We start from the raw sequence: 25,712 nt of genomic DNA, 5'->3' as shown, positions 1-25,712 counted from the left end.
CTCCAGTCCAGGGTTTTGTGTGCTATAGCTACACTTAGCAAGCTATTTTTGCAGGATATCTGTAGATAGGTTGCCAATATGGAGACACAATTGGTCCAAAAATGGGTGGATACTCTGAGTAACTAGGTTTCCTATTACTGTCTGTGTTGCATGTGTAACGTTGTATTTTAGCATAGATTTTTGGACATATGTACCATTTTACAGTCTAATATATTGTGTCATCAACTACTGACAGATATCATTGTTTTCTCATAGTTGTTTACCAGGAAAATACAAGAGCAATGAAGCAGAGACCAATATTGTGAGGCAAAGACTAGACCTTGTGGCACAATCCTGCCATTGTGGAGGAGTGGCTACAGACAACTGAGTGATGGGTCTGTGTAAATAATCCAGCATCTTGGTGCTATGCTGGCTGGGGATTCCTTTCTTGTGCATTTCTCAACTTAACTGAATGGCCATATCCTGCTGTCAGCATACCTCTCACCTGTACAGATTTGACCAGGTTCTACAAAGGCAGGACTCATATCTGGTCAATTTCCCTTCACATTGTGGTTTATAAGCAAGTTTGTAGTTATGCATGCATGGGTTTGCAGTCAGGGGGAAGTATGAGTAGACATTTGAGTTTCAGACTTCACACACTCCATGATATCCATGCTTTTATGCCTTCCCCTTTAATTCTATCCTCTTCCCAACAGTATGGGAGCAATATCTCAGATGCATTTCTATAGTTTGACCTTTATCACAGCAGTATTTATGTCTTGAACCACAATTCTTGCACTAGGACATGGAGAGGCATGCTACTGGCTTTTGTCAGCATGGCCTTGCATTTGGTCTCTGCTTAATGTGTTATGTTGCTAGTTAGGACCCTATAACATTCTGTATGATGGCACTATGGGTGAAGAATATGATGGCAGTATGGGTGAGCCATGGGTATTTTTCAGAGGCCTGTAGGCCACATGAGAGTGATGCAGGCCACTGCATTTTGTCATTCAAATGTTACCAGGCTGCAAGCCAGTGGATTCCCCTGGGGTGACATGGGCAAGTGGGTGAGGTGTTCCTGGCAATCATTCTAGTTCATAGTCCATGCTTTTATGCCTTCCCCTTTAATTCTATCCTCTTCCCAACAGTATGGGAGCAATATCTCAGATGTATTTCTATAGTTTGACCTTTATCACAGCAGTATTTATGTCTTGAACCACAATTATTGCACTAGGACATGGAGAGGCATGCTACTGGCTTTTGTCATTTTGGTCATATTGGCCATTCTGGGTCTATTCCAAAACTCCTTCATCTTCCTCTCTTAAAACCCTCTTGGTTTTTTTTGAGCATAGCGCAACAACGGGCAGCGCCGCCTAATTGGGTTTAAACTATTCCTGGCTCCACAAAGTCTGCTCTTCACTTTTTCCCTTAGAACTGCTCTACCTCTCAATTTAAACACCATATTCTCATTCTAAGGCCCTTCACTGGTCCGATTAAGTAATCCTACAACTTAGCACTATTAAACCATAAGCACTACTTACTCTTATAATCTCTACAATCACCCTGTCCTCTATTGGTCCATCTTAAATTCAGTTTCCCTATTACTCTAGCATGTCCAAAGGTCAGTCAATGGTTTCCTCTCCAGTCCAGCTGGTGAATCTGGGAATTTTGAGGCAATGTTACAACTGTCTCATGTACACGGACAACCCTCTCCTCCTCCAAACAGGTTCAAATATATGTGAGAGATGCAACTATTTAGCCAAACTGGAGGCTGAGCTCTCTCATCTCAAAACTGGTGTAACCAGTCAGGAGGAGAAGGTAACCTCACACAACACAATTCCAGTATCACATAGTCCCACCACATCAGCGAACCAAACACATAAATACACAAAACATACTCGGAGGCTCTAAATAAAAATCTACCTAAGCAACAGAGACCTCCAAAGCAGACATCCAAGCAAACGCTACCTCAAAACAAAACACACACAACACATAACCCACAAAGTCAGTGTGCCAAGCAGCCACAGCCCTTAAGGCTGAATAACACACCTGATACTCTTGTTATAGGTGACTCTATTGTCAGACACACTGACATCCCGCTCACCCGGCTGAATAAAGAGAAGGTCACAGTGAGCTGCCTGTCGGGCGCTAGGATCCGCCACATAACGCAAGCACTCAGGTCACTCCAAAGCAAATACAAATATGACTCAGTCATTGTACATGCTGGTGTGAATGACCTGAGATATACCTCCCTGGACTACATGAAAAGGGACATAGAGGAGCTCTCTGATCATGTAGCCCAGGCTGGTATGACCCTGACCTTGAGCAGCATCTTACCCTCACCTAGAATGATGCCACAGTACAAAGACAAAATGATCAATTTTAACAATTGGCTAAAATTTTGGTGTCATTCAAAGGGGATCCAGTGTCTGTCAGCCTGGGATGACATGCTCGACAAGGGACGGCTTGCACCTGTCACCACTGGGCTTTCTGATATTGGCAAAGGCTCTAGGCTGCCCCATAGTGCCTCATTTAGGCAAGGCTCAAAAGTCAAACCCACCCCCATAGAGAGCACAAGGAACAAGAAACTAAGGGTAATGCTGCTAAACGCCAGAAGTCTTAACCTCAAGATGCACACTCAAGCTCTCCTCAGTATGGAGAACATCGATATCTGTGCAGTGACAGAAACCTGGTTCAAGCCTCCAGAGAGCACCCCAGCACTACCAGGCTATACCTCATATACCTCATATACCAAAACCCGGACCGAACCACAAAAAGAGGGGGAGTTTCCATATTTATCAAGGATATCCACACCTCCAGGTTAGTGGCAATGCACGTATCGGAGACCATCCATGTGCAACTCACAGTGGGCAAGACTGCTTTTCAGTTTATAGCATCCTACAGACCACCCTCTCAAAGTCAGGAATCCCATTCGGCTTTCCTGAAAACATTGGAGAACATGAAGATCTCTCCGAACACCATTATATTGGGCGACTTCAACTACCCAAACATTGACTGGAAGCACTACTCAAACCCCAGCACCTTAGCCCAAAGATTCCTGGAAATTATAAACTCAAATGCTATGGAACAACTAGTCACCACTCCCACAAGAGGACAACATACTAGACCTGATCATTACCAACATGGGGACTCTATGCTCCACACCAGAAGTATATCCCTCATTGGTAAGATCAGACCATAAATTAATTTCACTGGATGTCCACATCCCGACCCCACCCAGCCCAGAAAATCACAGTGAAAAACTTCTCAAAAGCGAACTTCTCACTTCTCAAAACCGAAGTGGAATCCTTCAAGGCCACAGGGCCAGTGGAAACTACAGCCCAAACTGCAGAATCCTATATAAATGCATTCTACAGACATCTCCAGGAATGCATGGATCATGCTATCCCAAACAAAACCAAGACCCAATCATCCAAAGGCAGGCGTCCAGTCTGGTGGACCCCTGCCATAAATAAACTGTACAACAGAAGGAGGAAGCTACTACATGATAGAGCAAAATCCCTAATAGGAAGGCATCTCTGATCAGTACTAGCAAAAATTACAATCCCTCATAAAATCCTCCAAGGCCAGCTTCGAGAGAAAAATTGCACAGGACACCAAAGACAATCATAAGGCTTTTTCAGTTATGTTAGAAACTTGGGATGCAACTCCCAGACTTGTTCTGAGTTGATTCTAAACGACAAAAATACACTGAACCCACAGACATCGCCAATATCCTGGCAGACAGGTTCAGTGCTAACGTCTCCACCCCTCCCAAAGAGCAAATATCTATCGGCAGAGGGCTGCCTCCCAAACATCTCAGATGCTCAAGTGAAGGCTGCCCTCTCCAAAGCAAAAAACACTGCTTCCATGGGACCAGATGGCGTCCCAGGTTGAACTACAAGAGGAACTAATCCCTCAAGTAAAACAGCTATACAATCTCAGCCTCACTACAGGATATGTGCCCACAGAATGGCGTACAGCAACAGTGGTCCCACTCCACAAAGGTGGAGCATCTACAGACCCTGGAAACTATCGCCCCATAAGCCTGACTAGCTTAGTTTGCAAGGCTATGGAGAGGATCATCATGGAGCTCATACACAAAGACATTGGGGACCTACAGACACTAGATCCTACCCAGTTCGGCTTTGTCAAGGGCAGATCCTGCCTTTTGAACCTGGTTGACTTCTTTGAAACAGTCACCAAAGCCATAGATGAAGGAAAGGTAGTCCACACAGCCTATCTGGACCTTGCAAAGGCATTTGACACAATACCCCACTGGCATCATAGATAAGCTATCCAGCTTAAATATAAACCCCTATGTCACAAGATGGGTGCAAACTGGCTCAAAGACAGAACCCACAGAGTGAGAGTTGCTGGAGCCATGTCAGACTCAAAACCGGTCACAAGTGGCGTCCCACAGGGTTCTGTCCTGGGACCACTCTTGTTCGGTATATACTTTTCCGAGGTACAGGCAAACATGGGAGGACTATGGCTCACCAAGTTAGCGAGCGACTGCAAACTGGGTGCCATAATCAACTCTCCAGCTGACACAAACATCCTTCAAAAAGGTCTCACAGAGACAGATAACTGGTGCCAGCGCCATGGTTTAAAGCTAAATGCCAAAAAATGTATAGTCATACCCTTTGGCAAAAACAATGTGCCCACAAATTACCACATAGGGAGGAAACCCATTAAGTACAGAGAAAGTTATTAGAGACCTGGGGACCCAAGTTGATAGCAATCTCTCCTTTGAAAACCACATTGCCAAAGTGGTTAGAAAGACCTTCTACATAGCCCACCTCATCACAAAGGGTTTCACATCTAGATCAAGAGAGGTAAATGTGCCCTTTATTCATCCCTCATCAGGCCCATCATAGAATACAATGCCCCTTTTGGGATGTACGACACCTGCAGCAATTAGAAAGACCCCAAAAGTATCTCACCAAGAGGATCAAGGGTCTCAAACAGATGCCATATACTGCTCGGTTAAAAAAACTCCAGCTCTACTCAGTTGCATACCGCCTACTTCGAGGCGATCTATGCCTGACATACAAAGCTATGTCAAATCTAGAATTAATGGACATGCTCCACCTCAGTAAATCTAAATCCCTTAGGCCACACGCTCGAGGGACTTGAACCTCAGCACAGAAATAAATAGAACTTGCTGGAGGGACAGGTTCATAACCCAGAGGGGAATAGAATTCCAGTTCATGTGAGGCAGAGCACCTCACTGAATCTCTTCAAGAAGAATCTCGATAAGTGGATGGGGGATCGTAGGTTTGTCCCAGGGATTACTCCTGTGTCACTATTAGACAGAGGCACAGTAAACTAAACCTTAAAAAAAGGGCACAGTATACTCAAATCAAGGGGTGGCGTAAGCCATACAGAATCGGGCTAGGCTTATAATTGCCCCAGGGCAGATAGCCTAGTATGAACCTATGAACCTATGAACCTATGATGCATCAGTCTGGATGTGTGCAGGGTGCTGCTTATGGCTAGGGACACACCAGCATGGGACACCATTTCAGCATGCTGCATCCTGTGTGTATTCCATAAAAAGAAGTGTGATGTTTTTGTAATCTTTCCAAACAGCAAGGATATGACTGATGAAATACTTGTGGCTGCTGGGAGGGGGGGGGGATGGACTGAGTGCATGTGTGATATGGAAGCTTATGACACCTGACTCACAGATATAACTGGGACCTTCTTCTTCTCCTGCCTTGTATGTGGACATCAGCGGTGTGTCATTACTTTATAACTGTGGCTTTTGTGGGCTGCCAGTGATTGGGCAGACAAGCAGTATTCCATATTAGAGGGACAACTAACGTTATGCTAACCTCTATATTTAATTCCAAAAGTCTGTGCAGTTCAGAGTTACTTTCCAGGCACTGTGTAGAGTACTTCCACCTGTGTACTGTTTCTATGTATGGACCCCTGTTCATAGCCTGTCCAGCTTTCTGACAGTGACACATATTGACATCTGGACAGTAAGTGTGTACAACTAGTAACATAGGTGTAACTGGGAAGCAGATTGGTTGGCACTGTAGTTGTTGGAACATGGCCCTGTCAACCACAGTACTGTACCTAGGCCACTGAGACACAACATCCAGGCCTACATGCTATCCACTTCCAGACAATATTAAACATTCACAAAATATTGGGCGCACTGACCGCAGCATATAGTGGACATACGCCAATTATCATATTGATTGGGGCAGCTCAGGCAATCTGTGCTCCATTGATATTACTCTACAAACTTACATGCTACTGCCATTTATACATGGGGTTGGGGGGGGCATGTGACAACTTTACGCATTTGCACTGACTGCACTGATATTTCAGTTATACTCAGTTTGCTTCCATTTAGTATTGTATTGTGCCCTATCCTGCAGAATGCAGGCATATCAGTAAAGTGCACAAGTTAGATTGTAATGGCTACATTTAAGTTTCAGACTTCTTACACTTCAGAACTATACTGCAACTGACAGACCTATTATAGTCTGTCTGTGTAGGTCTGTAGGGGGGCTGTTCACCATTGCCAGCATTTGTTGCGCTTTGCCCGACCTTTCTTTCCGGTCATCTACACCTGTCCTGCTGGGTGAGGCTGGGAGGTGGGTATGGGAATGCTCATTGACATCCATGTGTATGAGCTGTAGACACCCACAGTTAGTCAAGCCACCACAAGTACTGCAGTAAGAATTGTCACCTTGAGTACTACTGCCTAGTATGGGGACAACAGTATTTGTTATGGATTTTATGCTGTCCCATATAGCTGTCAGCTATCTACTGCTATACCATTTGGCCACCCAATTCCATAGCATAGATATAACTATCAAAACATACTACTCATTCAGTAATTGATAGTAAGGGTGACTTGCCTTGTGCCTGGGGTGGTACTGAGGATGGTGCTGGAGGGCTGACTGTGGGACACATGCAGTACACTCCCTCTACATGGTAAAGCACAGATACTGTCATGTTTGGCATCCCTATTACTGTATGTGAGAGTTGTAGAGAGGTATCAGTCCCTGGGTCCCTACAGTGTCAGTGTGCATGTGCTATGCATTGCTTCTTTGCCAAGGCATAGGCATACTGGGCACACCTCAGGAAGTTCCTACAGCAAGTCCCTTTGTGCTTATGGTGACCTTGGCAATGGTGGGGGCTGTGTAGCCCCTCCCCATGTTGCTCCTGCTGCAGCTTTTTCCCCAGGATCATATTGTGTAGCATGGCACATACTATGAACATTTGTCCACATGTAGCTGGAGAGTACTGCAAGGCTCCACCAGATATATCAAGGCAGCAGAACCATGACTTGAACATTCCAAACAAACACTCTATAATGATCCTGGCTTGTGCATGTGCCTCATTATGGCATTCTTGTTTGGGGGTGTGTGCATTTCTGATGGGTATCATCAGCCACGGCTCCAGTGCATAGCCAGCATTCCCCACTAGATGGTCAATTGGGATGTCCCCCCCTGGCAAACCCCTGATACAGCTGTGAGGAATGCCAGATGTGGGAGTCATGATAGCTTCCAGGGCTGCCAGCACACACTTGCATGATAATGCACTGGGCATCGCACACGACTTGGATGTTGATGGAGGGGAAGCCCTTGCGGTTGATGTAGACCCTACCCCGCTCACTGGTTAGTGCTTTGATGTGCATGATTGTGTGCAGTCTATAGCACCAACTACCTCAGGGTATTCTGCTATATGGTGGAAGTGACACATTATGCTGCTCAATGCCTCACAGGTGCTGGGGAAATATATGTGCTCACTGGCATGTGGTAGCATGGCATCCAGGAACTGGTGGAATACTTTGGATGCTGATGTCTGTGAGACCCCATGATATCCCCAGTTTGTCTTTGGAAGGTACCTGTGGCTAGTATTTCCTAAGGCTACACATACCTTGGTATCAACTAGGATGGGTTCCCCTCTGTTATTTCTGGATCTGAGGCGAGGCCGGCACAGCTCGATGATTTGCTGTAAAATATCCCTGTCCACCCTATAGTACTCCAATATCTACTGTTCATGTAGCCCCTGGTAGGTTACCCTGGGGCTGTACAGTCTTATTTTTTTTAGACATGTTTTTAATGTGTGCAAATGTATTGTGGAGCTTTTCTCCCCGGGTCTCCACTAAAAATGGACCTGTGTCAAGTTGGATTTTTCCCAGGAAAGAAATGTAGCATAAAAATAATTACATAAATAAAAATAAGTTCTCCTCCACCTCACTGTGGGTCAGTTGTCAACATTCTCCTCCTCAACACCCCCTGCCTGTTGCACTTACTGATAAATCAAAGCCAAAGTAGCCCCTAACATGTTTTGTTAGTTTTGTGAGTTGAACATTTACACACTTGTGTACATCAGTAGTGAAGTGTTTGTGGAAAAAAACAGTCTGTAAGGTGTTTGCATAGTTTATAGTGGTTTGCTGGGCTGCTGCATGTGTAATTGGTTGATTTTGATATATTCCACCTGCCAGCTATGCTAGTTCTCCTAGATTGCCTTCCTACTGCTTTTTCCCCTTCCCATTTCCTCCCTGTTTAAGCCCTTTCCTTTTTTTTTTTTTTTAAACCCAGTGTGCGCCTCACACACACACATATTCAGGCAATGTACACAGTACTAAGCAACTTCAGACACACACCCTTCCTTAGCTGTGCTTAGCTAAGGTAAACACTGACCTCAGGGCTCCAATGAGCTTACAGCAAGCATGACACACCTCCTTCTGAAGTCATCAGACTCTTATTCTTACACTGTTCTGTGCCTGCAACTACATGGTTAGGTGCAGACTGACACTTAGAAAAAATCTGTAATTCACCATTAATCTCCTCATTTACATAACCCCCAGTGTAAGTCCATAGTTACTGCACTCAACCACACCCTTTCCCCTTGACAACCACTGCTCCCTGTTTTTTTTTTTTTTTTACATTCTGCATGCCATAGACTATAATGGCAAAATGCAGATTTCTTTCAGATTGTGTTTTTTTTCTTTCTTTTTTTTTCCCCACCCCCATGTTTGCATGTGGCTGCCATGAGCTTAAACTGCTGAAATCGGCCAATAAATAAAAAAAATGTATTAAAAAAAAAAAACATATTTTAATGCCAATGGCCTTATATTTGGCCATTGGCATGTGTGTTTCACATTAATACATGCTTTCCATGAGCTGTCATGCCTCTGTTTGGCCAGATGCAGAAATGTATTCATTTACTAACTGAATACATTTCTGCTCTGACACTGTTCCGGCACGGAGTCCAGGCAGCTTCGTGAATCACAAACTCATGTCATTTTCATGGTTTTTACCAGCAGATGAGATGATTTGCATCCTGCACAGCTTTCAGTGCAGGAACAGTGTAGGGCCGCTCATGCACGTGAAAACGGCATGTACGTGGATCGCAAGGCGGCCATTTTCTGTGCAGGAGCGGGTACACTGTTGCTGCATGGAAATTAAACATCGCTGAATCCGGCCGAATGAGTATTGTAGTAAAGATATGTAAAATCTGCATAAGAATATATGAATGGCAAATAAAGAATGGAAAGTAATTTGCAGAATAATGTAAGGAAGAATTTGAAAAGGAAAATACTATTAGTGAATTGTAAGAAGTACTTATTAAAAATAATTATTAGGACATGATGCTTTATTGAATAACATGGAGAAATATGTAATAGGTAATAGAATTCGGAGAGTGTCTATGTCAGCATATCAGAATAATAGAGTGAGAGTTAGTCCCTCGGATTCAGCAAGCAGCCATGCAGGAATAAGTTATTCCTGCACAGCAGGGACCATTCCTGTTCAGCATAGCAGTGCACCATGCATATGTATGAAGGTGTGCTGATGCTGTGCTCTAAAACGGACATGGTTCCATGTACAAGTGCAGGGGGTGTATCTGAGAGCAGAGCTCTCATATTGCATACACCCACAGCATTCCAGAATTGCCTTTCGGCAATTTAAAACAAGCGAGAATGCTCATAACACCCCCAACCCATCAGGATAAGAAATCTGGTCAAAGCCATAAGGGACAATCATCCCTACCAAGGCAAAAGTGGATAGAATAACACATTTAGCATAACCACATAGTGCACACTTCCCAACCCATCAGAGTAAGGAATGTGGACAAAGCCAAAAGGGACAATCGACCGACAAAGCAGAAAGTTGATAGAGTAACAGATTCAGCATTAGCAGAAATGTTCTGAAGGGAACAAATAAAAAATACAACAAATAATTTTTTTTTAAACATGCAATAAAGTTTAAGTGTAGCTGTGCGGGTGTGCTCGTTTCTTAGTTATGCTTAGTCTGGCTTAAACAGCACAAGAAATTAAATAGCAAGAGACATCAAAAGTAAGCAGTAGTGTAATGGTTAAAGCATACACTTTACAAGCTGCCATTTGCAGTTCGATCTCCACTGTTACCAATTTGCATTTTACATGAGAAAGTAGTACATAAATATATTTTTTTATAATTGGCTACTAAATAACGCATATTTGTTAACCAGAGTACTATAGTAGGTCCAGATGTGAGGTGTCAGTTTAATACAGTTGTGAAACCCCATATAAACACAAATGCCCCATACAGTATAGCCACACATTAATAAATGTAATGAAAACACATTGGGGGATGTCAGGGACAGTAAACACATTTATAATATGTAATGAATGATGAATCAATCCCATAAAGCAGATAGTCTATAAAATAAAAAATAAGCAATGCTAAGCATTGAACAGCTCTGCTTACCAGGTGTAAGCATTGTCTAAATATGACTGCTAAGCAATGAGCATCCCAGCTAAGTGGATTTGCCCATAAGTAAGCAGTGCTGAACCTGTCCCTTTAAGCACTGCCAACCTTAGCTAAGCAGGTTTGCCCATAGCTTAGCTTAGCTCAGCATATTCAAAACCATGCAATCATGGCGAAAGGTGGGAAATCAGCCATATTTAAACCCCACAGGTGGGACTATAGCTCATAACTGGTTGCAGCTTCCCACTGTAGTCAGTATGGCAGATGTTGGTGAGTGCATGCACTTCCAGGTGTAGCGCTGGGGCATACAAGAGTCCAAGGTCATGGTTGGACTCCTGGTAAATAACCATGATGAGAGACTGCTGCAGGACCAGTACCAGGGCTCCCAATATAAAGTGGAAGCCTGGGACCATCTTGCCTGTGATCTCACCCTTGCCACTGGTATCCCTCAGACTGGTGAGCAGGTCCGGCACCACTATGCCAACTTGAAGTGGAGGAAGAGGGAGATTTTGGATGAGTGGGTCCAAGAAGCAAGGCAGAGGGGTGATGTCCTAGCAGTGTGTAAGTATTCATATCAATAACTGTTTACCAAAGCCCAGCATGTGTATGTGATGGATAGGTATGGCTAAATATTTCTCTAGTCCCTTTACAGCTGCAGCTGAGCGGGCTGTGAATCAGGAAGCCCATGCCAGTAGGCTGCAAAGGCTGTGTCGTGAGGCTGGTGAGTAACAATCCTGCTTGTAGTAGTCATACCAAATAAATATAAAGTAGTAGAAAGTCACCTGGCAGTATAAAAACTGTGTATGGGTTGTACTGAATAAACCAGACAATATGACAGTAATAGTCCCATATAGGTGATATTTCAATAAAACCGTAACTGCCTGGCAAAGTTCTAAATCCTGGACTAGTTGTGTTTACTCTGGTATTGTATGGCATTTAGTGTTGCAGTCTCTGAATAGTAATGTTGTGTTAACCACTGTTACCCACTCTGTGCTACATAAAAAGTATGTCTAGAAATGTCTGTATAAGACTGGTATAAGTACAAGGTCTGATTGTACAACCAAGAGAGACTTAGACAGAAAACACTAAAGTAAGAAACAGCAGTTTCTAAATAGCTCACTCTGATGGAACTCAAATTGTTGTACGTAGCCATGGTTCAAATCCTGGGAGTGGTAGGAAGCTGTATGCATCATACCTTTCAACTGTACAGATTTTTGCAGAATTTCCAGATAATTGGCATATATTTTTGGCCTGTTCCTCTGTCTCCCTGGCAAATCACTGGGATGATCAGACAATTGTATTCACTAAATAATTACATACATTTGATTTTCAGACCTCAAATCCTTCAGAAAATGTATATTAAAACAAATCCTATTACACTAGCAACTCTCCAAGTTTATAAGAGCAATATTCAAAATATGTCCCTATTTGTGCACCCATGTTGTCAAGCTTTGTCCAGAGTGTGTGCATTAAGAGATTGAGAGGTATTTGCAAAATATTAACTAGGAATCTGGGAATATGTGTAGAAACAGTTGGTAGTATTAACAAACATTCCCCCATAGGTCTTTCAGATAAGAAAACTGTAACTGCCTGGCAATAAAGTTTTAAACCCTGGACTGGTAGTGTTTACTCTGGTATTGTATAGCTTGACATGTAGCATTCACCAACATCTGATATCAGAATAATACTGTTGTGTCAACCACTGTTTCTCACACTGTGCTACATAAAAATATGTCCAAGAAAGTATGTATAAGACTGTTGTAATTACAAGGTCAGATTGTACAACTAGGAGAGACTTAGACAGAAAACACTGAAGAAATAGACAGGAGTTTTGAAATAGCTCATGGTGATGAAGCTCACATTGTTGTATTTTTAGTACACACAGCCATGGTTCAAATCCTGGGAGTGGTAGTAAGCTGTATGCATATCATACCTCTCAACTGTACAGATTTTTGCAGAATGACCAGATAATTAGCTCATATTTTTGGCCTGTTCCTCTGTCTCCCTGGCAAATCAGTGGGATGATCTCAGAATAGTAGTCACTAAATGACATACATTTGATTTTCAGACCTCATATCCTTCAGAAAATGTATATTAAAACAAATCCTGTTACTCTAGCAAATGTCTAAAAGTTCATAAGAGCAATATTCAAAATATGACCCTATTTGTACCCCCATGTTGTCAAGTTTTGTCCAGATGTTGTGCATTAAGAAATCGAGAGGTATGTGCATAATTACAACTAGGAATCTGGGAATATGTGTAGAAACAGTCAGGTAGTGTTAACAAATATTCCCTCCACAGGTCTGCCAGGCAAGAGAAGTAGAATTTAGCTATAAGACAGTTAAAGTATACACTGTGTACAAACATACCATTGCCCAAACCAAGGCCAAAGGGTATTGTAAAAATACCTGTAGAGTAATGATCAGAGCAATGATCATTAAAGCTGTGAGTACTGCAAGGACATATAAGATGTTAATTGACATCCCCCCCAACCACCATATCTGCAACAATAATCTAAACACACAAATCAATGGGTATGTTTACACCAAACCTACTGTTGGGACATATGTCCTATTGTTCAACAAATATTGAAATGTGTTTCTATTAATGTTCCATGTTGAACTACTATCATTGGTGGCCTGTTGCTATCAATGTAACCTGCATGCTGCTGTAATGGCCACTGTGGTTCCATATATGCATGTGTTCTGTTTGCTATGCAACTTTTCCAAATCTGGTGTTTTGGGTTATGGAATATCTATGCATGCTGTTATAACTAATCCTGGATTGTGTAGACTATTACTAACCCACATATGTTCTAAAACTGCAACACCATAGCACGTTTGGGAAGGCCAGTCCCAGCAGACCCACCTCTCCCACCTCATCTGGCCATAGCACTGGGCCCCAGCACATCTGGGACCCAACCTGGGACTTCCTTGTCCACTGGTCCTGCACCACCTTTGGGTGAAACCACCTCAGGTGATGGGGCTCAACCTCCCCGGGAGCGAGCGCGAACAGAATAACTGTCACCAGTAGTCAGGTCCGGAGATTAGTGCATAGCAAGCTCAAAAGGGAGTTTGGAGATATGCTATGCCAGCTTGAGGGCCACGTGGTGAAATTAGAGGGTCAGCCTGCCCTTCCTGCTCAGCCCCCAGCAAAGCCACCTTCTGGGCTGTGAAGGTAAAGTGGTGACTCTACATGGGTGGGGACCTCATTCCCACTGTTTCCATTTGGGGGCTCATGGGCTTCCAATTTCCAAAACCTGTCCCTATCCAAGGTGTTTACCCCCACATGTGTCATATACCACCCCTGTATGCTGTTTTTTCTGTCTTGTCTGTCTTCCTACCTAACCTACCTCCCCAAATATACCTACTATCCTTCCCCAACATCCCATTCTCAACTTAAAAGAAAGAGCAATCTGTTCCCCCCCAAAACTTTTTGCCTCATACATAATGTCCATTTCGCACACGCGTCCACTGGACACATGTAATCTGGTCTAACTGGCTTCACAGCACATTATTGTTGTCCTAACCCTTCTCTCAGGGGTTTGAGTGTCCAAATATTCCTCCAAGTTCAGTATATATGCACAGCTGTTGCTGTAGAAGAAATTGACAGCTATGGACCTTCCCTACACCTATTCTGCACATTCCTAGATACTTTCCATATTGTCTTTCCCTCTGTGTGCCCCCTTTTTCAACACTTTACTATCACCCCCTTTTTTTTCTTTTCTTTTAAAGAAATTAGCACAGGCATAAGTGGGAGTAAGCACTTTTAAGCAGTAGTAAGTGGGATTAAGCCTGTTTGTGTGGTGTTAAGCAATGCTACACAGATTAAGCACTTTTCAGGCTGTCTGTAAGCATATTTAAGCGGAAGTTAGCAGTGCTTACCGCAATGCAAACCCACTTATAACTGCTTAAAAGTGCCTTAATCGCTCTGTATCCAACAGCCCTTGTTCTGCCCAGCAACAAAATAGTCAGCCCTTGCAAGCCTTGAACCCAGGACCCTGCACACCACAGCAAGTTACCACTAAGCCATTTGGACTGTAGACATGGGTGATGTTTTCTCAAACATGTCATGCAGGATAGTCATTCAACAGTAGGGAAATGTGTGTATATATATATATATATATATATATATATATATATATATATATATATATATATATATATATGTGTGTATATATATATATATATATATATATATATATATATATATATATATATATATATATATATATATATATATATAGTGCATTTGGACATCAGATACACACTCTGAACCTCTCACTGCAACATATCTGACAAAAGGCACTGTAAATGGGGGTGAAGGAGCCCCAAATAGGGATCGCTTGTAATTATCATTATCCCTTCCTCCACAGCTGAACTGTTCTACCTTGCAACAAAATAGCCAGCATGTCCAACTCTTGAACGCAGTACCCTGCAAACATAGCCACAACAAGTTACCAGTAACCCTACCGCAGCTGTAAGATGTTGGGATGATTTCTCTAACATATCATCCAGAACAGTCAGTCTACCATAGGGAATGTGGAATGTAGAAGCACTAAACATTCTAATGATACATATATACACACACACACACACACATATGCATACACAGATATATATATATATATATATATATATATATATATATATATATATATATATATATATATATACACACATACACACACATACATATATAAATATATAGATATATAAAGAGAGTATATATAGAGGGTGCACAGCATATCAGACAGCCATTATTCCTACAATTGCCACCTTTTCAAATGATCAGTGTCTGATTCTTTCCTACAAATGAGAATTATTGCATGAAACGTACCCACACACAATGCAAAGGACATGACACCACACACAGTTTGCATACATATAACTGTTTATTTGTGTACTATTTCAGTTGTTTATGCCATTTCTTATAGCATTTAGGTGTTTTAAATACATAATAACTGATTAATGCAACTCTCCAAGAAAACATATGGTACAGCAATCTGCAAAACATAACATACTTTGCTGTCTAGGCTAAAGCTTTCTAGCAGTACAACAGTGAAAAACACACTTGCCTTGAATACAAAAATCAATCAACACTTAATTACAGATGTAGTTCAACAGCCTCCAATTATACTCTGTACTCAACCCGCTAGGGGGAAAAGTATCATTTGTCACAATGTAAATGTATCCATTACTCAACAATGCTTAACTTAAAACATCACTATCACACTGACAAACAGAACTGTGTGTAAGACAGTAAGTTCTAGCCCACCACTGTTCCCATGGTGAAACATATGAAAATGTACAGCCATATACTTTCATGGTTCTTATTAGTGATATCCCTCACATGTTGTAACAGCCTAGGTCAAAAACATTTAATACCCCACCCCCATAAAATGTCTTACAAGGGCATATAACAGTGTTCACCACACACTGACCTCCAGACTGTACAGGGTCACACATGTTTTGTCCATCTGTAGCTCTCATATATGCATCTATATCTATCTATCTATATATATGTATATATATATATATATATATATATATATATATATATATATATATATATATCTACTCCACAGGAGTCCACATCACTGGAATAATAGCATGAATGTCAGTACTAAATAATGATAGTCCATTACCTATCAGCCTCTTACTGCATGACATCTGGACAAAGCCTGGTATATAGGTGGAGGACAGAGGCTGAAACACAAGACCATATTTGAAATATTGCTGTTATACACTGTGAATGTTGCTGGCATTGCAGGATTGATTGTGACATATCATTACTCAGGAATATATAGTCAGAAACACAAATGGATGTTGCCATGTACTGATAGCAATCAACAGAGAGAATGTTACTGATATGTCAAGGGCAAGGCATTTGTGGGGAACAGCAAAACATAACAGCCAATCCTCTGCCCATCATGTGGATATTCCCACAGTTGAGGGCTATGTGCATTCCATGCAAAACTATCATGTACACACAAACCCTGTAAATCAAGCAGTATTCAATGCATATAACAGCAATAGTCACACACTGTCCCTAGGTCTGGAACCTTATACAAATATCTAGTTTGCCTGTGTCCACAACTTCTGTTGTAAGAGGTATAGCTACCTGCATTCTGTAATACTGCTGCTCACACACAGGAAGAATGTCTTCCATACAGGAAAGGTAAAGGGACAACACCCACATGATGTAGTTATTTATAGTAGCGGGTTGCTATAACAATGGCTATTGGAAGACCTACACAGCTGCCTGCATGCAATTAGCAAGTGGGGAATACCAACTTGTGCAGAGACCATCACCTGAACCTGAGCATCACCTACAAAAACCATGCTTCAACCTACTCAAACAAGCTTGATCCCAGTAGTGGAGAGAGAGAGAGAGAAAGAGATAGAGAGATACACACACATACACACCAAAAAATAAATAAATAAAGCAAACATTGAATTATGAAACAGGAAGACATCCTGTACACAGAAGGAACCTGAAGATAAATCAGGTATGTGAAACATGTAAACATGCAAATGAATGTTGTAATCATTCTGTAAAAATGGGATAGATGATTATGAAAGATGTATATGCACCATCAATACTTGTTGTACTGATGTCCTGCAGAACAAATGCTATGGACATAGCATCTGGCTCTGTCTGCAGTGGGTCATACCTGTCAACTGTGCAGATCTGCACAGAATGTCAAGATTTAGCCATCATAGGGTTTGTTCTGTTCCTCCAAACATCTATATTACTCTGGCAAATAGCTGAATGTAGAAGTAATGACGTCATGACAAACACATGAGTTTCAGACCCCACCACCTTCAGAACAGTCATGGTAATGTGAAATGCATCTGCACAAACTTCTTAGGTTTGTAATAGGCATATCTACAATCTGTCCCTGTATACTCCCTCCCCAATATTAGGCTTTGTCCACATGTGATGCTCTAAGAGGTGGAAAGGTTGGGTCACAGCTAAGGAGCCTGACAAACCCTGGGAAAGGATAGCTCACACATTGCAAGCACTAGAGTGTTTGTCAAACAGTCATGTCTGTGCCACTGCTAGGCCAGTTAATGGGATGTTGCCCATATTCATATGTTACCTGTGAATATGAGTATTCTACATGTTTGTATTGTAAATGTAGGATATCTAAATAGGGCATGAGTATAGTAAAGCACTACTGCAGATGTGTGTGTTAAGCAGTGTGTGATATATTGAATTAATAACATTCAACTGTACAGTGTTCTTCTGGACAAAGTTCACAGTTCTGACAGATATCTGTAGTCACTTGCACATATACTTGTGTTCTGGCAGCTATATTGATATGTTATCAAAATTGACTTCCCTGCTTTGTCTCCCAGTGAGGTGGACCAATGACCAGAAATCCTGGTATAACAGGTTGAGACCTATGATTGAGCTGCAAGACTAGAAATAGATTGTGCCATAGTGACATAGAATGCAGATTTCTACCAGGTATCCCCTGAGCATGTGTATGTTCAGCTGAAAGGCACAAAAGTATTAACATGGGTCACAAGCAGTCCGGAAAATAGGATGTGCATGTTGCACATGTATGTAATATCACTGTCTCTGCATACAACAAAATAAAATGTGTACTGCTACAGATTGTTGCATTGCCATGACACTGATATGGGTACTACAGTAGGCATGTTTATCATGTAGTAATCAGAAAAGTGTACAACTGTGTTATGACCCACTGCCCTTGCCTACCACTAACAGCTATATCAACACCCATTTACACTGGATATCAAAGTGTACACACCTCTGTTGGAATGCCAGGTTTGTGTGCTGTATGCCACTGAGAACACAGGAAGTCATGCCAAAATGCTTCTGACCTCAAATGTGACCCATAACCTGTAAAATTCTATTTAAAAAGAAACAGAGCTGTTTCATGGAACATGAGCAACTATTGCCAAGTGAAGATGTGATATGATGTTAGAGTACAAACCAAGAGCAATGGATGCTGTAATCATCTCAGCAGGTGTTTACACAACATACCAGTGTAAGGGTGTGCACACACATTCAACTGGCTTACTGTACTATTACTTCCCATATGCTGGAGGGACAGGTTCATAACCCAGAGAAAGCCCATGCTATGGAATAGGCTTCTCATACATGTCAAGCAGAGCACCTCACTGGCACTCTTCAAGAGAAATCTTTATGAGTGGATGGGAAATAGAAAATTCACCACAGGGATCACTCCAGTGGCTTTACTCAACAGTGGCACTGGGAACTAAGATCAGGTGACATGATGCCACGGTAATCCCATGGGCTAGGCTTGTAAAGGCTCCAGGGCCATTAGTCTAGTACACACCTATGAACCTATATGTTTCCACAGGACAGGTTGTTATGTTCCCTATTGAACTGAGCAGGCTATAGGACACATCTCAAGTGGGGATTGTGTTGACATGTGCTTTTGTGGGGTCATGTTCCAGTTGCACAAGTACCATGCATTGTAACAGGGGTATGTACACTTCATATCCATTGTAGCTATTTGGAATCAGCAGTACCTTCCCTGTACAACCATCCTCCACCAACGATAGAGTAATCACCCTTGGAGGACACCACCAAGACACAAAGCACATAAAAGGTTGCTATAGTGGCTGTACAGGGACACCTAGGTGCAGACCACAACTTGGAAGCAAGTGCACCTCTATCTGAGCAAGCATGTAGGTTTACAGGTGACTTTCTGTAAGGCTGACTATAACTAGAAATCAGACATATGCAAACCACCAAGGCCAATTGCAACCATGTCTACACATATGTATGCAGTCTCAGAGCCGGTAACACAAGTCAACCTGTACTGGGGGTGAAGCACATCTCATACACACATGTCATGGATACAAGCAACCTGCATCAGACAGGATAGGCAGGAACAGTGGCACCCTGTCCACAGCAAGTAGTACAGGGGGATATGCACATCACCCACACTCCTGCCCACATCAATGGTGAGCATGGACATAATGCCGACTGATGGCAACAACAGGAAGTCTCCATGGGGCATGATAACAGCACAGTTGGACTCCTACATGAACACAAGCATGTGCTCATAGTCCCATCACACACTACAGTCAAACACACTTATGCCACCATCCACACACCATCCACATGGAAGATGGCCACTGCCATCCCTCTACACAGAAATTAATAGCATGTAGTGGATTATGCTATTAAGTGTCCAACACTGGGGAACTAGACAGGTCAGGGCCAGGAGTGTAATGCAAGATGTACAAGCCATGATAGCTTACAGTGTTATGGTATAGTCTGGATTATTTGCAAGACCCCCCTTTACGGCCTATTGTTTCAACTGATGGCTCTAAAACTGCTCCCTTTGCAAAATTTCTAGACCAGAAATTAAAATCTATGTGGGGTGATGAGAGTGTGATACTTAAAGATTCATGGGATTTCCTTAGATCCATTGAAGTTCATCAGGATGTCAAGGATACCACCTTTGTTACGACTGACATTAGAGATTTATTGTCTGTGATCCCCCATGTAATTGGCCTGGACTGGCTTGAGGAAGCTCTGGTTGAAAAAGGGTGTAGTAACAATCATGATCTACAGGTGACACTTAGGCTTTTAGAAATTGTTTTGAAAAAAATGTCATCTTTTTCAATGGGGATTTTTTTCATCAAACCACTGGGGTGGCTATGGGGGCCAGTTGTGCCCCCATGTATGCCAACACTGTTTTGTCCTGGTGGGAGAATAAATGTGTGTTATGCTTAGAGTTCAGGAACAGTTGGTCCCTCTATAGGAGGTTCCTCGATGATATTTGTTTGTTTTGTACAGGAACTGAGGACCGTCTGAGTGAGTTCTTGGTTTTCTTATATCAGACTACTGAATTCTTGGAATTCACACATCATGTTTCATGGAATAGAATGGATTACTTAGATGTGTCCCTACATAAAACCAAAGAGGGTCTCAAATCTACGGTCTTCCATAAAAAAAAAAAAAACTTTTCAAATTCATATCTGCACTTTCATAGTGCACATCCCTACCATCAGAAAGTTGGTATAGTGAAAGGTCAGTACATTAGGGTCAGTCAGATGACCTCTGGGGATGATGATTTTAAGGACGAATGTGATTTTCTGGAGAGATTGTTTCTCAATAGGGGTTACCCTATTAAGATGGTCAATAGGTTAAGGAAGACTGTAGAGGAGGAAAGAAATGTTCATTATTTCCCTTTGTTAGGGAAAGGCCTGTGACTGGAAATACAGGCAGGAGTCAAGGTGATCCAGACTTTTTAAGTAGGGCAGTGACCACTGACTTTTGTGGTGATTCTTTTCTGGTGAAGAAAATTATTAAAACCGAATGGGACAAATTTATCAATTTTACAGATTTGTCAACGCTTAATAAGGTACCCTTGGATTTTGATTTTAGGAAAGGGAAATGTTTGAAAAATTTTTTTGAATATAATATGAAAAATAAAAATATTGATTCTAGGAAAAAGAGGGAGACCTTTAACTGTGGAGCAGGCTCGCAATGTATGTTTATTTCCAACACTGATAAGATCTGCTTACCAAGTAGGGCTAAGAGTATTTTAGTTAATGGTTTCTATAATTGTAATAGTCCAGGTGTCATATATCTTGCGCTCTGTGAAACCTGCCAGGCATATTATATCGGGAAGACAGAGGGCAAATTAAAGAAGAGGATCTATGAACACCACTATGAAATAAGGACATGCAATGAAAGGAATGCATTATTTAAACACACTTTGGTCAGTAAGGATGCCAGATTTGTGTTTTTTGTGATAGTACAAGTGTCTATGGATGTCAGGGGAGGCCCTTGGGAAACGAGTTTAGCATACCTGGAGCTCTTCTGACAGGTGATCCTGGATACGGGGAGACCACCAGGGCTTAATGAGAACATAAGTATTGCACCTTTACTAAAGCTTAGGGCACCAAGTTATAAATTTAAGATCTCATTTTATCAGATCATTTAACCTGACGGTTTGTTTCTGTTTTTGACTTGTTACCCTTGTGCTTGTATTTACACATCTTCCATACGATTTTAAACTTTTTTATGAATTTTGTATGAGAAAAAAGATTTCATGTGGTATTTTATATATTTTTTAACCACTAGATGGCATTCAGTCTTGGTATCACTAAGTAATTATCTATGTTTTACGTATTTTATTAGCTGGATGTAATTAGCATTTCATTGGTTTAGGCTCTTTTATATATATATATATATATATATATATATATATATATATATGTGTGTGTGTGTGTGTGTGTGTGTGTGTGTGTGTGTGTGTGTGTGTGTGTGCACACTGATGATGCTGTAAGCGAAACCGGCCACCGGTCTGTGTTTCAGCAGGCTTTGCCTGAATAAACTTCTTCCACTATGGCTGTTTGGATTTATTTGTGATAGTATTTGTTGGAAAAGTGCTGGATTGTTCTTTTTTTGGGTGTATACCATGGATTCCGTGCACTTACAGTACGCTCCGTGCACCTAGCGTTTTTATATAATATATATATATATATATATATATATATATATATATATATATATATATATATATATGAGACATGATTTTTTCTTGTTATCTGATGAAGTCTATCTTTTTATTTGGATGAAAACGCATTTGGAATTTTGGTGGCGTTAATCTGTTTATTAAATTTTGGATCTACACGACGTTTGGTGCTTTGCCTGTGTACCTAATTTTGGTGTTTATTATTTGCAAGTAATACCCACTGTTGATGCGCACATGGACAACTGTATGAGGTCCTCTGACCTTTTTTCCTGTTTATGCCTTCCAGGTACAATGTCCCAGGAATGCCTGCCCGCATACACACCCCTGAAAAATGGTGCAATAATCCAGTTCCTCATAGTCCATCATGCCATCTTCTGGGCACATGGCCCAGGATCTGTAGGAGAGGACCACCCTGTGGAATGAGCTTATCCACAGGGTAAACAATGTTGGCCTGCACAACCACAATTATGAGCAGATGTGGCATCTCTGCACAGATCTGATCCACCATGCCTGTCAGCATGCTATGGCAGTTAGGAGGGACCAGCTAGCTACAGGTGGAAGTCATGCCATCCAGCCCCCACTAACATATGCTGAAGAACTCCTCACCAGCCTTGGGGCACCCACCCACCAGCCAAGCCAGCAAGCTGAAGACAGCATTGTGGAGGTGGGTGCCACCCACACAACGGACAAGGAGCATGCAGGTAAGGCTCCAGTGCACATTAGTAGACCACTGTTGCTTATCCATTTTCATCTGTATAGTATCTACATGGATATGTCAGATAAGATGTAATGAACAGATGTGTATAATCTCTAGTATTGTGGGTTTGTACTGTTGATGTGCTGAAATGCTGTTCCCACTCCATACCAATGCCACAGGTGTGGCTACTGACATTATGTCTCTCACACAAATATTTATGTCCCTCTGGTATACAACTGGGGCAGCATTATGTAGCTGGTGATTATGGAGTTGTTTTTTTCAGGTTTGCCAATACAATGACTATTTTCCATGCGGACATTTAACAGAACTACCCATAATGCATGCTTTACATGTTCACTTATTGTTCTTGTTAACTGCACTGCATCACAGTGGTCACCATGGTGGCATATCTGAAGGGTATGTAAGAGTCCTGCAGTATACCTAACAACCTGTTAGTGCAGGATGTGTGGACAGAGATGAACATAATGGTGGGACAAATAGCCTACAGTAGGGACATGTCTGAAACATTACCCTTATACAATGGCTACAACAGTGTATACACCACTATTGCAATGGCAACTGTTCCTGATCTAAACAATGGCAAATCACAATACCACATTCCACACATTTTACAACCTGTAATGTGATTCTAACATGAGCAATGAATGTGTAATATGGAATCCTATGTTAGGAAAACAAATATGGGGAATACTTACTATAGCAAACACTGGAAGCATATGTGTGCACACACTCCAAATAATATTGTGGAAGCAGCTTCTGAGGTACTGACAGCATTCACTCTTCTTGAGTACACACCTTCCACAAAGTACAGGGCCTCAATGTCACACCAAGTAAATGTCTGCTGTCCAAGAAGTATGTTAATGACATTTGCCCACTCACCTGCAACAGAGGCAGCCGTGGCTTGCGCTTATCTTACAAACCATGAAATGGATCCCATATCTGAAAGGTAGCACTCATGAGTGGGAAAAGTAGCCTTACCTTAGCATTGCATATATCATGGGAAATAGTGCAGACAGTCATGTATGTGTGTATGAAGTATGGGACAACATTAATGTAGAAAATAAACAGATGCCCATCCAAAACAGATGACTACACATGTTGCAAACTGGTCATAGAGGCTGCCCAGAAACATTCAGCAACACTGAGGGACTTGCAGGAATGTCTAGCAAGTACTGCCTATGCAGTACCTGTGTCAACAATCGCCTGGAATCTGCATAAGTGTGGCCTATGGATTAGGGTAATCAGACAGAAGAGTTGTTCCACAGGAACCATCATCCAGGGCTCTCTACAGGTAGCATATGCATAACATCAAGTGTCCCAAAGGCATGTGTTGCAATGTGTAATGGTGTCATGAGACCAAGGCTGAAATCTACAGACAGTATTCATAAAGATACATGTGGTGCACAAGCAACACCTCACTCCATCTCAGGGCCACCATCCCCATTTTTCCTTGTTGGTGCCAGTATACACCTTTAGGTTTGCTCTTCATTAGCAGGAACTAGGCTGGTAGACATGGCATTCAGAATTTGGAACACTGCAAAATAACACTCATGCATGGCCTATAGTTGTCAAGCATCTGGAATAAGGTCGAGGATGGCGAGGGGTGTCATCCTGAAACACAATAGTGAACTGAAACATACATCCAAAGCTTGCTAAGAATGGCTGTATCTGAACACAGTCAAGGTCATGAATTGTGCCAGACAAAACCCACAGCAATAGTGAAGCCACTGTGTGACCTCCAAGGGCTGTGCACATGAGCTGACCTTGCAATCCGGCATAGTTGGGAGACAATTGTAAGGTGGAGTGACCAAATAATGGCAAATGAAGATGGGCCATACTAGTATACATTATCCAGGAATAGTGACTGCTGTAGTTCACTTAACAGGTGCTGCAACAAACCATTGTGTTAAGGGTGTGCACACATATGCAACCCACATATTGTATGCATCTCATTCAGCATCTGCACGATTAATACATTTGTTTGAAACTGCATTGGATTGCACAGGTCATATGTCACATATCAGGTGTGTGTAATGTTAACATATACAGTATTGTGGCCCCATTGCATATCATGGAAGAGGCTGGCATGTCAACAAGGATGTGTACACTCCTCATATCTACATTAAGCTTTGAAGGTTGTCAGTGTAATTGGATTTTATTGCTCATGCATGCACTGCTGATGAGATTTGGAAATCAGAGGTCAGGCATTAACTATTGAGATCAGTCCTCATATCATCCCAGGTATGTGTCAGACAAAGACATAGGGGCTGTGAGCAACAGAGCAAACATAACTGCCACACATATACACATTCAGCAATGGCATGTACACTCATGAGGTATGGTGCAAAGAACATGCCAGTGTGCTGTACATGTGCATAGCAATAATGTGTACATGGGTGCAGTGTGTTCTCGAGGAAGGGGCATCACCTACTAACACAACTCATGCATCACAGAGATGGATAATGTTGGTAACAAGGATTGGGTATGGCTGCAGTGCATGCTGTTGAGTGCCATGTGTCATGCATGTTGACTGTTGGGTAATGAGAGGTCTGTGTAATATCTTTGTGCCATCTCACCTGTAAGTGTGTGTGTGTGTGTGTGTGTGTGTGTGTGTGTGTGTGTGTGTGTGTGTGTGTGTGTGTGTGTGTGTGTGTGTGTAGAGGTAAACCATAATGTACAGGTCTTAAATTACATTTTTTCTTTGCCCCTCACAGGTGGCGAGGTGGGTCAGGGTCCATCCTGCAGGCAAACTGATCTTAGTGTCCATACAGACTCTGACAATGATGATGGGCAT

Source organism: Protopterus annectens, chromosome 5.part1 (assembly GCF_019279795.1).
Source record: "Protopterus annectens isolate FY-2018-M chromosome 5.part1, PAN1.0, whole genome shotgun sequence".
Taxonomy (NCBI): Eukaryota; Metazoa; Chordata; order Ceratodontiformes; family Protopteridae; genus Protopterus; species Protopterus annectens.
Note: the sequence above shows the minus strand (reverse complement) of the source record.